General features: G+C 36.1%; 1 protein-coding gene across 13 annotated transcripts in view; it reads right to left on the bottom strand.

The window, feature by feature from the left end:
• Window positions 1–15,000, bottom strand: part of LOC144968435 (suppressor of lurcher protein 1-like) — a 469,097-nt gene that overhangs the window by 191,263 nt on the left and 262,834 nt on the right. The window lies entirely within an intron of this gene.

Below are 15,000 nucleotides of genomic sequence, written 5' to 3'. Positions count from 1 at the left end.
AAAATTCTTAAAAAGAAAAGTAGGCTATATACAAACAAACGACAAACCACCTTGACTTTAACGACGAAGTCAATAAATCTTAAATTAGATTTAGTCAATAGTTGGTGTAAACAAACTTACTTGCGTCATGGATTCTATATTTTGATTCCTGCAAACACGCGTGCGAAAGATTGAAATTAGACATGTCAAAACAAAATAAATGACAGTTTTATTCTCATTCAAAACGTTGTGCATTTTATTAAAACCAGTTAGCTGCCGTACTCTCGAAAGACAGCGTATTTAAATATTTGGCTAGAAAAGACGTGCTTCAAAATTCGATCGATTAAACTGATGACATTCATTTTGACAAAAACTCTCAAACCTGGGAACTCACGAAGTCCAAAGTTTGTTGCCAAGATGAGGGCCATTTAAATCGATTGAAATATGAAGGTTGAGTTTTCTTGCCAATTTTTAATATTCTTGCCTTTTTAGAGTATGACGGTTAGCTGTTAAAGGTCGTTGATCTAAACTGAAGTACTCTGAAAAAAATAATTGGCCTGAAAACTAGTCCTTCAAATATTGATGAATTAAAATGACCCTCATCTTGTTAAAAAAAAAAAAAAAGAAAAAGAAAAAACAACCATCGAATCCGGGACTTCAATACATTCATATATCCTACTTCAAGGAAGTCCCGGGTTTGAGAGTTTTTCACAAGCATTTTGATGGTCATTTTGATCGATCGATATAAGAAGGACGAGTTTCCTGGACAAATCATTTTTTAAAGGTGTTTATTTATTTCAGAGTATGGCAGAGTACAAAATAAACGTTAACTCTCTTTTCCTTCTTGCTTCTCAAACGTTACGTTAGAGCTTCAGAGGTAGTGCAATCTTCTCCTATGTAAACGGACTAGGTTTCAAACCTGAACAAAGTTAGAGTCTGTTATTTGTTTGACACTTCTGTCAAGCAGCTATTGGGTTGCTGGTCCTGTCAAATGAGGCGTTAAGTACTTTTAAAGATATTATGAAGATTAATATTGAGGACTAAATTATTGAGTGGTACATGGCATTGAGCTCGGTAAATCTGTGAAAGTGCTGTTAATAAATTTTGTTCAGATTTTCATGTTATCAGTACTGAATTTTGTAAATATTGTTCAATCAATGCTTGGTTCAACTGCCAGCCATCGCTATTTATTTATGCACTTTGTGGAAATGAGCGGAATTAGACATGGCTAAGCACATATTTATATACATCATTTATAATACTAGAAATCGATACACGCACCTTTGTTTTGTCAATTATCAGATTACATTTTTTTTGTTATGAAAAGTACGGCGTTGAAGGTAATGTAGGCGGGAAACGATCATGTTTGATATTATACTCCGCCAAACATACCATTATATCACATATAATTATTCCTGTATATTAATATTTTATTTTTACTTGAGGTTGTTATGGCTAATGAATAAGTAATAATGATACTTTCATAGCCTATCATTAAAGATTGACAAACTCATGTCAATGCACCTTACAATGTTTTATATGGTGACATTAAAGAATGGTTTCTTACCAATATTTCGAAAAAAATTGTTTTGTAATTGAGCGTTAGACTTCATAGGCATTCGGTTTCCCCCAATCACTCCGTTGAGATTTAGAATGCCTTAACTCTTACCTTACCGATCAATTTTGGTATTTTCCTAAAATGGCAGGCTTACCCAGCAGAAAATTTGATTTTTTAAACAAGCTCTCTACAAAAGAACTTTATGTTCTTATTAATTAAACACAGATCATACTTCAAATTTTGTGATGTACAAAATAAATCTGAATAAGAAAAATGTATATTGTGCCGTAACAAATGTGACGATTTTGCTGCATGTGGTAAGGAGAGGGTAAACGTGCTGATTTTACCGTGCTCTAAAAAACACATTTTACATTTTTGGCAAGGAAAACTCGTCCTTCAAATATCGATAGATTAAAATGGCCCTCATCTTGTCAAAAACTCTCAAGCCTGGCACTCCTGGGAGGACGAGGGGCATTTTTTAAACGATCGATATTTGAAGGACGAGTTTTCTGGAAAAATTTTTAAAATGTGTTTTTAAATTCAGCTTGCGGTAGTACAGGAGGGATGAGGTATTTATTTCATGCAATACAATTTACTGACTGCTCTCCCAGACACTGATTTCAATCAGGAAAGTTTCTCTATTTTGTTGCTCAAGGGAAATCGATTTTCCAAGTTTAACCCTCTACAGATTAGAAACTCATTCCCTCGTTCACAGGATGCATTATATATATATATAATATATATATATATAATATATATATATATATATATATATATATATATATATATATAATGAGTAAAATCAACTCATATTTCGTCCACAATACGGCCGGTTCGACACCGAGGCGTCTCTTCAGTTGTCACTTGTGCGATTTTCTTTGATGGAATCGGTCGTATTGTTGGACGAATGTGAGTTGATTTTACTCATTTTAAATGCTCTGAATTGTGAATTTATTGAGCACTGTTAGAACAACAGGACACCCATCAATATATATATATATATATATATATATATATATATATATATATATATATATAGCGCCAATCTATAAATAAATGACTGGAGTAATGAAGAATGACGGTCTGCTAGTTACCAGGCATACAACCAAATCTGTCCTAATGGCCATCTGTGTCCCGTTACAGATCATCTTATATTCTATTAACCTCTATATAATGGTTGGCTCACAAAAATCACCTGACTCTAGGATAAGAACAATTTCGAACCTGCAGATATGGGCTTAAAAATGGCAACTTGAATGTATGAACCATAAAAAGGCATTGTATATTTACACAATTTTATCATCCCAACACAGGTCGCAGCTTAGATAGATTGTTCTTTGTAAAACAGCAATGTTGTGTTTGTCCAAAATACTACTATACCAACGCGTAACAGTAGATAGGCACTACTCCGTCATAATAAGATAACACTGTAAAGCGCTTAAAGCACAGTGTCTACCCTATATAAATGAATTTTAAGACCAAACCAATATAACATATTTTGAAACGGAGATTTATCCTTTTATTTATCTTAAGATTAGATTCTTTTATCATCCCCTAGGGACATTTTTTTGAAAATATGTTCTCGTTACCTCTTTATATTGGTTGTCATTTGGCTTTTTCAAAAGAATAATTCTGGACCTGGAGACTTGAATTGAAGAAACCACAACTTGAAGGTATGCAATTAACAAGGACGTGACATATTCCAGTTTCACCATCTGATCAAAAATAATTGTCAAAGGGAGGTCTTCTTGTTGTAAAGCAGCATTTTTGTGTCTGTTCCAAATGCATTACAAAATCACTTAATAGACTCCAAAGATTGTACCATGTATTAAGTGTCCGGTGTACCACCATTTGGAAATAAAAATCAAAGCCACCAAATGTTTAACTTGGATTCAACTTACATTCAATCAATTTCTAAAAGATTCCTTCTAGCAGAGTCATATCACAAACAGACTTTCAAGCAGAGATTCTGGCTTACAATTATGTCTTAAGATTATAATCTCTTTATTCATCCTCAAAGGGGGTATTTTTCATGAGGTTCTATTCTAAAGTAAGTCTGGAATAATTCAAGCGTCAGCCGCTGTCCAACTCCTAAAAGTGACCTGCTCAAGGCCATACAGCGTGGCGAGTAGTCAAATTCTGTATATCTGGGTAAGACGCAAAATCCATCTTGCTGAGCCACGATGACCCCTGCCTAATTGCGTTGAGCAAAATATTCAACTAAATTTTTAAACCATTGGTTTGAGCCAAGTGATGTCATTACTTTGTAAACAAAAATTGACAACAAATATGACGATAACAACTCTAAAAACCGATTTTGAACCAATTGTTTTAGCCTTTGGACTTGGCAGTGACGTTGAAACATAAAAGCATTTTGTTCTTTTTATTTGGCCGGGGGGCGGGGGGGGGGGGGGGAGCTGAAATAGTCCTTTTTGTTCAGTCCTTCTCGCTGTTTATGATCTAAAAAACACCAAAAGAAAGAAAACATCACGACAAATTTTAAATGCCTTGTTTACCTAAAACTGGAAGCATTGGACGGATGGGGAATGGTCAAGCACGTAAAAGATCTTTAGTCGAATAGAAAAAACAAATCGGTTTGACGAGACAACAAGCCAAATCACACAACACCCACGTGACCCAGTCGTCCTAATTGAGTTAGGAACGGGGATTCGATGCCAGAGTCTTGTATGAGACCAACTCGTTAACCCTTCAACGGCAGGAATGAATTTTGCTCTCATTATAATATTTCTTATATGTAACCCACAGCGTCAATCTTGTATTATGTTTGGATGAAATAGATAAAGAAAATGTAGTTTAATGTCAAAACAATCAGAAATGTGACTCGTTGTCTCAAAGCGTTATTATGTCGGGATGAACTAGATAGGTTTGAAAATTGAATTCATGGTCACGATCGATCGTGAAACTTTGGGTTGATTTCTATTCGTGATAGTGGCGAGTAAATCGATGGTCGGCGGATCAAACCGATGAAGTCTAGATTTTCACGATCGGCGGATCAAAACTCTGAAGTCTACATACGAGCTTTGTGTCACGTTTTATTTATTTTGGGCGGATTAGACCAGTAATCAAACTGAAGTCGAAAACATGATTCTGGTAAATCGGCGTGTTAGACAAACTGACATTGCGAAAGAAGTTAGTATTTCAAAGGAAAGAGTCCAGCACATTGTAACAGTGCTCCTTGGATACAGGAAAGTGTCTGCTAGGTGGGTCTCACAAATGTAGACAAGTGACATGAAAGAGCAACGAAAAACAATTTTCTGCAAACTATTGAAAAGGTATGAAGACGAAGGGGATGCCTTGATTCAGAAAATAGTCACTGGAGACAAGTTATAGGTTCACCAGCATGACCCAGAGACCAAACGCCAGTCAATGGAAAACCGACACAAGAACTCTCCTTGACCAACAATGTTCAAAGACGCTGTTAGAAAAGTGCTGCTCACGATTTTCTGGGACTTTGAAGGTGTTGCTAATATCAATTTTTTGGAACAGAGCAAAACAGTGCATTCCGATGAATATGTTGTGACACTTGAAAAAACGGAGAACCCAACTGAAAAGAGTGCGACCCCTCCCCCTCCCCCCCGGAAAATGACATATTTCAACACGATAACGCTCGATGCCACACGACTCAACGGACTGAAGCGCACTGAGAAAAATGGATTTCTTCACTTTGTCACATCCACTCTACAGTCCCGACCTGCCACCTTCGGGCTTCTTCTTATTTCCTAAATTGAAGGAATGTCTCAAAGGAAACAACTATGAAAGCGACAAAGATTTGAAGGCTGTTGTCCGATTTTGGTGTGGATAAAAAGGACGACAATTATTTGACGACGGGATGCGTCAAATGGTGCGCGTTGGCAGCTCTGTGTTGGTTGTGACGTTGACTAAATCAAAAAAAAAAGTAAGCAATCTGTAGCTGAAATTTCGAGCTTTCTTTTGGTGTATTGTTTAACGAAATATTCACAAAAATGAGGGAGTTATTGCAAAACTTTTCAGCCCATCCTCTCATCTATAAACAAACAGACAAATTTGAGCTTTCATACAATACAATATCTACTAAATGTTCTTAAACGCTTCGCAGGGTGTCCCAAACCAACGGCAACGCATAACCTCCAGGACAAGACATACCTCATGCAAAGCACTACTACATTTTTTCTGTCAATGACAAAACTGGTACAGGCCATGTTCTCACAAGAGTCTGGTGAGAGTAAAGAGCTTTTCCAAGGTCTCAACTTTGCGCAGCACTGATCTGGACGCGAACTAAGGACCTAGAGGTCCGAAGGTCAAAGTCATACCACAAGACCACAAAGCCGCATAATTAGATTAGATTACATTACTGTCTTAGAGGTTCGACGTTTCAATATCCACCTTGCTTCCCCTAAGATAGGCTGGGTACCTAATGGACGTGCGCGACGTTGTGCTCAATGCGTGTCAAAGGTAATTCGGCTTAGTCTACTCTTGGTGACTTGGCTCTATTCCACAAGAAGAACGCAGTATGGTATAAAGTCGTTTTTCAACCTAAAAGCCAGGATCAAGTTCGTGTAAAATCTATTTTTCAAAATAAACACAAAGTTTTCCCTTTATTTGAATTGATTTCTTTTTCAAAATAGGCTTTTTCAAAATTTTACAGGAATAAAAAATAAGACGTAGGCGTGGGCTGAGAAAATTAATTGGTTTTCTACTTTGAGTGCTCTACCAACCGAGCTATCGCCCCCCCCCCCCCTTCCACCAGAACTGAGCAAGGTAAGATGGTGATAATGTTCATTATAAATGTGAAAATGTATAATTTACATTTATTAGTAACAGCAACTTATCGATTGCATTTTTTTTTGGGAGAGAGAGAGAGAGAGAGAGAGAGAGAGAGAGAGAGAGAGAGAGAGAGAGAGAGAGAGAGAGAGAGAGAGAGAGAGGTTCTTTTGTTTTTTTAAATTATTTTTTAGGTAGTGTTGTGGGTGGGATGCCTTTTTTGTTCACAAAAAAAATTGCTGAGCCATGACATAGGGATGAGACAGCGAGTAAATAAACAGAGACCTTGCATCTACCCAACCAATGAATATGTCAACATTGACAGACAACATATGTATGTGTCGGCATGACAGACACTTCATTCATATTTTTTATCATCCCAGAATCAATCAGTTCAGACGGCCTCAATACTGACGAAAACCTCCAAAACATCTTTTTACATTTTGGCCTGAAATTTTCTACGCCAAATATAAATAAATTTGGTCCTAATTTTTCGTACAATTCTTAAATATGACTTTAACAGTCTAGTGTCAAGTTAAATAGATTTTGACAAGACAAGAGTCTTTATCTATCATTTTAATAAATAAATGATCTAATGCCAAAATTTAAATAAGGAATTTTGTCTGTTTACGGCCAAATACCCATTTTTCGATTTTGGTGGAAGTAACCTCAATCTAGAGGAGTATTCAACACGACAATAGAGCGGTAATTGACCTTGGGGTCTGGCTTTGTTAGCACCGAATTACAGACAATAGAAGAGAATAGAGTAGATTTCACATGGGGATGCGTGAACACGGAAGGATAGAATGAACGATGGCTGTATAGTATGGATGAACTAAATCATACGCCTGGTTTAATGGGAGAGATAGATTCAGTCTCTATGGTGACAAAGAATTTCCTTTGGGTCTATTGGAGAGAGTAGAATTGATTGCTTGTCTGAGTCGTGTGGCACTGTGAAAAATAAAATCCCTTTAAAATGTTGAAAAATAAAAATAATTATGATAATTATAACAGTAATACTACTACTACTACTACTACTACTACTACTACTACTACTACTATACTATACTACTATACTACTACTACTATATATAATAATAATAATAATAATAATAATAATAATAATAATAATAATAATAATAATAATGTGAGGTGGAAGTATTATAAGACTGCTACGCAGTTTTAGTGGATTCCCACCTATGATAGTCTGTGTGTGTCTGAGCGTGTATAGTGATATATATATATATATATATATATATATATATATATATATATATATAGAGAGAGAGAGAGAGAGAGAGAGAGAGAGAGATAGATAGATAGAGATAAGAGAGAGAGAGAGAGACAAACAGATAACACAGATAAAGGATAGAAATAGAACGGTAGATAAGATAGATAGATAGAATAGATAGATAGATAGATAGATAGATAGATAGAGAGAGAGAGAGAGAGAGATAGAGACAGAGAGAGAGAGAGAGAGAGAGAGAGAGAGAGAGAGAGAGAGAGAGAGAGAGAGAAACTTGAAAAGAAAAAGATTGAGAGATACGTTATACAATATCAATATTATAATTGTTCCAATCTTTTGACATTCGGGTAGTTGCGTATACCTTTCTTTATAAACAACCTTTTGATGTTACCACTGTCCATAACAATACAACGTTTTAAGCCTTACAAAAGGATATTCAACTCCAAAACATAGATATAAATAATTTTGTATTTGATTTAAAAACTGTTGGACTGGCTTAAAAGCTTAATCTTTAAAAATAATGATTTCTATGTAAGTTTGCTATAAAAAGTTCAATTTTAAAAAAATTAGAAAGAGAATAAGCAACAATTTCATTTTAAAAGAGGATCGATAGGATACAAATGTAGAAATCAGAGAGAAATATTTCTTTGGAGAGATGACGTGACGATGAAGAGAAAAAAGATAGAAAAAAAAACCCCAAGGAAAACAAACTAAAACCGATTAGCCATCCAACATCGAATTGTTGTTTGCATAGGGTTGGTAGGCGTCTTTCTGGAACACTCTTGATAGTATTATGTGATCATCTTTATTATCCCGAGGAATCTTTCATCACTCATCTCGTCGTGCCAAACATGAAAGATGTTCCAACCATCTGACAAGATGAAATCATGAATCGGTCCCCAGTCTGAACACAAGACCGGATAATGCCACATCCTAACCATTAGCCGGCCGAGGGGAAATGTCAACATAACGAATGTTTTGATTACGGAGGAGTTATGAATGACTTGTATAATGCAGGTCAAAGATTACAAAAACAACTTGAAATACTCGTAAATTGGCAGCCAATACGAAATGTGAATGGTAGCCATTAATATTTTTTATCCTCTCAAATTGTAATTTTGTTGAGCCAACATAATATCGGCGGGACTTTTATTTATCTAACATGGCTTTGAAATTGAATTGATGCAAGTAACCATATTGACCAAGAAAGCAGAGGCCTAAAATAAACATTGCTAAATTTTGCAATACATCTTAAAAAGAAATATTCTAATTTATTTGGGTGTTATTTTTAAAGATTTATATATACATATCCAAGAATGTAAATTTATTCAAATTTAAGATTGAGCAAAAAAAAACAAGAAACACTAAAGTCTATACGGTAATAAAACTCGTTAATCGTCACGTTCGGAACATGGGGATATTTACTAGTTTAGCGAGTTCTTGAATGTGTAATAGTTTTACCCAATCGATTCATCATTAATTTGATATGGTCCAATCATCATTTGGTTGGAGATAAGCAAGGCTTGTGTTATAGTGGGAAGGGATACATGTGATATATATGAGATGAGGTTTTACTGATATCAGTAAACCACATTCATTGTAGATTCTAATCATTGTCAACCATACAAAAGATATACAGGGAAGTTTTATATTTAAAGGGTTCATGGAGTAAAATCAAAATTAAAAAATATTCAAAAACAAAGCAACCCCCCCCCCCAACAAAAACAAAACAAAAATTGAACGAAGCAAAAGAGAGAGAGAAGAAAAACAACAAACAGTCCTAGCCCCCCCCCCCCCCACACCCCCCCCCCCATGATAACAAAGGAACAAAAAACAAAAAACAAAAAAACAAAAAAAAAAAAAAAACAAAAAAACAAACACATAAACAAACAAGAAACAAAAATTATATTTTGTCTGTTACTGTCACAGAAATTCAAAACACCGCATGGTTATTCACGGAATTCTTTCGGACAAATTGTGAGAACGACACCTCTCTATGACTTTGGCCCACTGTATTTGACGAAAAGTAAACACTGAATATCGATGTGTGCTTGATTCATTCTGGTACATTCAGGTTGTACACTCATATGTTAATACAACTGAAGTTTTAATAATTCTGAGTACATAATAATAATCACTATTTTAAGCATAAGAGGATTTGGCAATTGTACAATAAAAATGTCTGAAATCCTTACAATACGCCGACATGCAAAGTAGATAGAAACTACAGTATAATTCATATAAGAATAAGCTCGTCTTAACTGGGGATCAAACCTGAGGCCTCAAAGGCTATTGATTCCCCTCTACGCAGTCCAGTTTGAGCCAAGGGATTATTTTTTATTAAGAGCAGAATCAAAATAAACACACCCGGTGGGAGCCGACAAGTTAACAATCTTACACAGCTTGATTTCAAATTTCCAGCGGCTTAGCAACCCCCAAAATCATGTTACTGCCAAAATCCACAAACACTCTTGAGATCTAAACCTTGGCAAGTCTTGTTTACTCATTCACTTCGGCCAGACATTTTCCTTTCAAAAATAACCCACCCACTCAATTGTATTTCGATTAAATCTATCCTGCTGTAGCTATACCGAGATTCGCAAAGTACTCCGATGGCGGCCATGACAATCAAAATGAGATTGGGCGGAGGGATACGTGCTGGCATGCAAAATGATCTCATCAACAAACACGTAAGAGCTCACTAAAACAGCGGAAGACTTTTCCGGTAGACTTTCGGCCAGTCAGTCGTCCAATACCAATCAAATGAAAGAGGGAGCAGCTATGACGAGGCGTTTGATTTGGGCAATGGCAAATAAATCATAAAAATAGAAATTAATAAAAACAGGCAAACCACTCCAGAAAAAAAAAACAACAACTGATCCCAGAGAGTCTGATTTCAGTTTTGTCTGTTTCTTTTCAACAAGGACTAAAAAGTAACATAAACAGCCACCATTTTCCGACAGAAAATAATCATTTTGTATAAGTATAGAATTTAAAATTTTGAAGAAAAAGGGTTTTCCCCATGATTTCAAACTATCCTTGGTCACATAAAACACGAAGTAAGATTATTATAAAATTTGAAGTTTAAAAATTATTCTTGTTCACTTCATAAACGATTATCAAAAAGAAGACCCAAAAAAAAAAATAAAACAAAACAAAAACAAAACAAAACAAAACAAACAAACAAACGAACTGGTAGAGTTGTAAAATGAATATGTTCCAGATCGTCCCAAAAGCTTATTCCATCGGAGTAAATCAGTTGTCAAAGAGCGATTTTTAAACTAATTAGTAAACGGGCGTATTCTGGAAAAACTAGTTAAGGAAGCGGATGAGAGGGATGGGGGGATGCTTGCGTGGGATGGGACACTAAGCGGACATCTTAATTTAGAAACTTCAACGAAAACAAACTCCGTATTGTAAAGAGTGATTATAAATAATCATTGTACATGGATTGTAATTAGATTGATATTTGGAATAATGCTACATCAGCATGATTGTTTGTTTAGCATTGAACAAAATGGATGGCCTGTCTGCGATGTCAATAGATGGCGATGAATAATGTTATGTTAGTTTTAGTTATCTTGTCAAACGGAACAAGGATGTTGGAAAATTGAATTCAAATAAAAAAAATTGTCTAAACAGTAAGTTGGATAAAAAGAGTGGGTTTGATAGATTGAGATAGAAAGGAGAATGAGAAAGAAAGAGAGAGAGAGAGAGAGAGAGAGAGAGAGAGAGAGAGAGAGAGAGAGAGAGAGAGAGAGAGAGAGACAGAGAGGACGGGTCTTGGTCTGAATTTCAGAGGAATATTGGAATGGTGGATAGGTCTGGTTGGCAAAATTACAAAATCGTTTGCGGTTCTGTTTATCCACATGCAGATCGATAAAAACCCGATATAATACACAGAGAAACTACATGATTGGAATACTCGAGATTTACAAAACATACCGATACTTTGACAGGCATGAAACTTTGCATGGTCTGCGTTTCATCATACGTGTTTTAATAAGCCGTGATTATTTTGTCATGTTACTATTAAAACAATACGCAACCGCCGCAACATAGCCCCCCCCCCCCCCCCCAGTGAGCTTTTAAATAGTGCAATATCCACTAAACAAGCTAAAGCGCTTTACAAAGGGTCCCTAGCCAACTGCAATATATAACATGTAGGACGAGACATGACGCCTGCTTGGCGATGTTACAATTGTTGGTTTTTTTCGGACAGAGACAACAACGCTGCTAACGTCCAGTACTAAGTACAGTGAGAAAATGTGAATAAATAGCCTTTTCCAAGGACACAACGATGCGCCAATCGGGAATCGAACCCAGGACCTTCTGACCCGAAGGCGAGTATCATTCCATTAGACCACATAGCCTCATTATAGTCCATGTCATTTTCATAACTGGTTTTGATTGTGCTCATTATTCTATAATAGCTCCATTTTGTTGAGTTGTCAATTTGTATACAGTGGTTGTATGTATTGAGAGAATTCATTTGTTGCCCAATTCAGTCTCTTCATTGGTGACAGCAGCTTCTAATGGTGCTCGCACTACTATGCTATGACGATCGTCCCAGTCAGTAAATACTTTAACACACTCGTGCACCGTCGAAAACCCGCCCGGAAGCTTCGTCACAACACACCGTTCAACTAGATGCTCTGCGGTTTCGTGTTCTTTCCCACATCTGGTACATGTTGGACAGATGGAAAGCCCCCACTGATGAAGCGATTTTGACGTTTTGACCGATTCGCTACCACCCAGTGTCTCCTCTTACTGGTGGAGAAGCCTGGCAACTTCTCATCTAGTGTCCTGGAGTTGGAGTATATGTTCCCGCCACCTCGAGGGATTGAATTCGTCCAAACCGACTTCCATCTCGTATATGCATCTCTGTCCGTAGTCAGGGGTTGGTGACGAAATAATAATTGCAAGAACGGAAACACGAGGAAAAGCCATCTAAGCCTTGTACTTTGTGCGCATAAGTTGGTGTGATTTGTGATTTTTGAACAATCGAAGTAACCACTAAGTCTTGAGAGATAATAATAATAATAATAATAATAATAATAATAATAATAATAATAATAATATAATAATAATAATAATAATAATAATAATAATAATAATAATAATAATAATAATAATAATAATAATAATAATAATAGAGCTTTATTTTTCATAAATATGGCAATTTGTCATTGAGTTACACTTGTTATAACGTTATATGAGAAGTATAACATTGAACAGATACTTCACTCCTACTTATTCTCTCTCTCTCTCTCTCTCTCTCTCTCTCTTTCTCTCTCTCTTCTTCTCTCTCTCTCTTTCTCTCTCTCTCTCTTCTTCTCTCTCTCTCTCTTTCTCTCTCTCTCTCTCTCTCTCTCTCTCTCTACGTTGTCCTATATAGTAGAATTCACTGTGTTGGACACAACTAAGGGACATAATCGATAACAAACGCATTCCCCTAATAGGTAGTTATAATAACTATAACCCAATAAGACATATATTTGCCCCTTTCAAATTAGCCTTGGCGAAGCCCGCTTTTTGTCTGCCTTAAGCGAGATTATTAATCCCCATTTTTGCAGCATGCTCCCTTAAACTCCACTCATAGCGGGACTCGAACTAGGCATCTATTGGCCAGAAGTCAAGTGTTATACCACAGGATCACAAAGTAGCACAATGGTTCCTCAATTTATTGGTGACAAAATATACTGTGATAAATATGTTAGGCTCAGTTCGCTTTATGAACGTGTCAGCTCATTGCTCTACAAAGTCTAATAATGCCGAAGACAACAGAAAAACGTTGTCAGCTCTTATCAAAATATTATTCAATGCATAAAGGAAACATTATACGCAGTCTGTCTGCAGCAAACCCATCATCTTAATTTTTATCTCCGACTACTGTGCAGTAATGTGGTCATGTACGAAACTCGCCTTCGGATCGGAAGGTCCAGGGTTCGATCCCCACTCTGATCGGCATATAGATGAGATGAATTCTTGGAAAATGTTCTTTACTCAAAATATCTGACCGTACTCAGATCTAAAATGAGTACATGACAGTTAACAGTAGGCCGGAAAAAATGTAATATCGCTTAACAGGCATCATGTATCCTACATTGGGTGTTACTGTTGGCTAGGGACCCCTTGTAAAGCGCGTCTAGTAGATATTGTCCTATATAAATGATTATTTTAAACAATAATTGCTTTCTGATGGTCCGAAGAACACTGTTCTATTCTGAAAAAAAAAAAGATTAAGATTTATTTGACCAAGCATGGTTATCGATTGATTAAAAATAGCTTAACCATGTCAAAGATTCTCAAACATGATCTTTTTCCGAAGTCTTAGGTTTGAGAAATTTTGATATCACGAAGGTCATATTGATTGATAATTGAAATAAAACTTTTCTAGTCAAAATATAAAAAAAAAGCATTTTGTGTGAATATGTCAGAACAGAACATTGTATGCCGATCAACCCACTTTATGATCATAGTCTTCTGGAGGGTAATGAACCGCAATGCGATTGCCAGATCACAAGAATCAGATCGTCTCACATGGCAACATATCCGTAAAGAAAATTGATATAACCCTTCGTTTCTATCAATATCTTGAGGGGCGGAAGTGAGGTTGGTCATATGAACAAACATACAATCAAAACAATATAAAAATAGTCTAAAGAACACAATTATTCTGACGCTAGGCAGACAAATGACCCTTTTTCATGATGGCTTGAAATAATTTAACGTCATATTATTTTATCGATCGATGAGTGGGCGTTGTTGTCTAGTAATATGACACACAGCTCTTGACGTGATGTTGGAAGATTCAAATCCCACGGTTGGCGGCGCAAATTTGAGTCTTATGAAAAGACTTTTACTCACATTTTCTCAAAATATAAGTTATACATAAGCATCGACAGGACCAGTAAAAGCGTTTCCTCATTAAAAAAAAAAACCTTAACTAGTTATAGACGCCGTTCATGCGTAAAGTCATGTCCTGTATGTTAAGTTTTATTGTTGGTTTGTGACTCCTTGTAAAGCGCGTTAGGAAGGTCAAGAAGATATTGCGCTACATAAAATGTCAAAATATTTTAAAAGATCAAGATGAATCCCAAATATCATAAATGTAATCTTGCAGCATAACACTCGCTTTCGGATCGGAAGGTCCAGGGTTCGAGCCGCATGGCCGAGCCTCTGGAAAACGCTCTTTACTTACATTCTTTCGCCATACACAGGTGTAAAATTAACATTTGGTCTTTAAAAATGGTGTCTGTGTTGAAAACATTTAATGTAATATTGCCTGTGTGTAGGATTCATGTCTGGTCCTACTTCTTCAGACTTTCTTTTAGCTAGCGACTCCTTGTAAAGTGCTTTGAGCACATAAATGGATGATGTGCTATAATATATGTTTTATATCTCAGACGTCTGACAAGTGAATAATGATTTAAAACACTTGATATGTTTGGGG

Source organism: Berghia stephanieae, chromosome 3, assembly GCF_034508935.2.
Source record: "Berghia stephanieae isolate SIO BIC M18660-M18661 chromosome 3, UCSD_Bste_1.3, whole genome shotgun sequence".
Lineage (NCBI taxonomy): Eukaryota > Metazoa > Mollusca > Gastropoda > Nudibranchia > Aeolidiidae > Berghia > Berghia stephanieae.
Note: the sequence above shows the minus strand (reverse complement) of the source record. Positions and strands in the feature narration are given on the sequence as shown.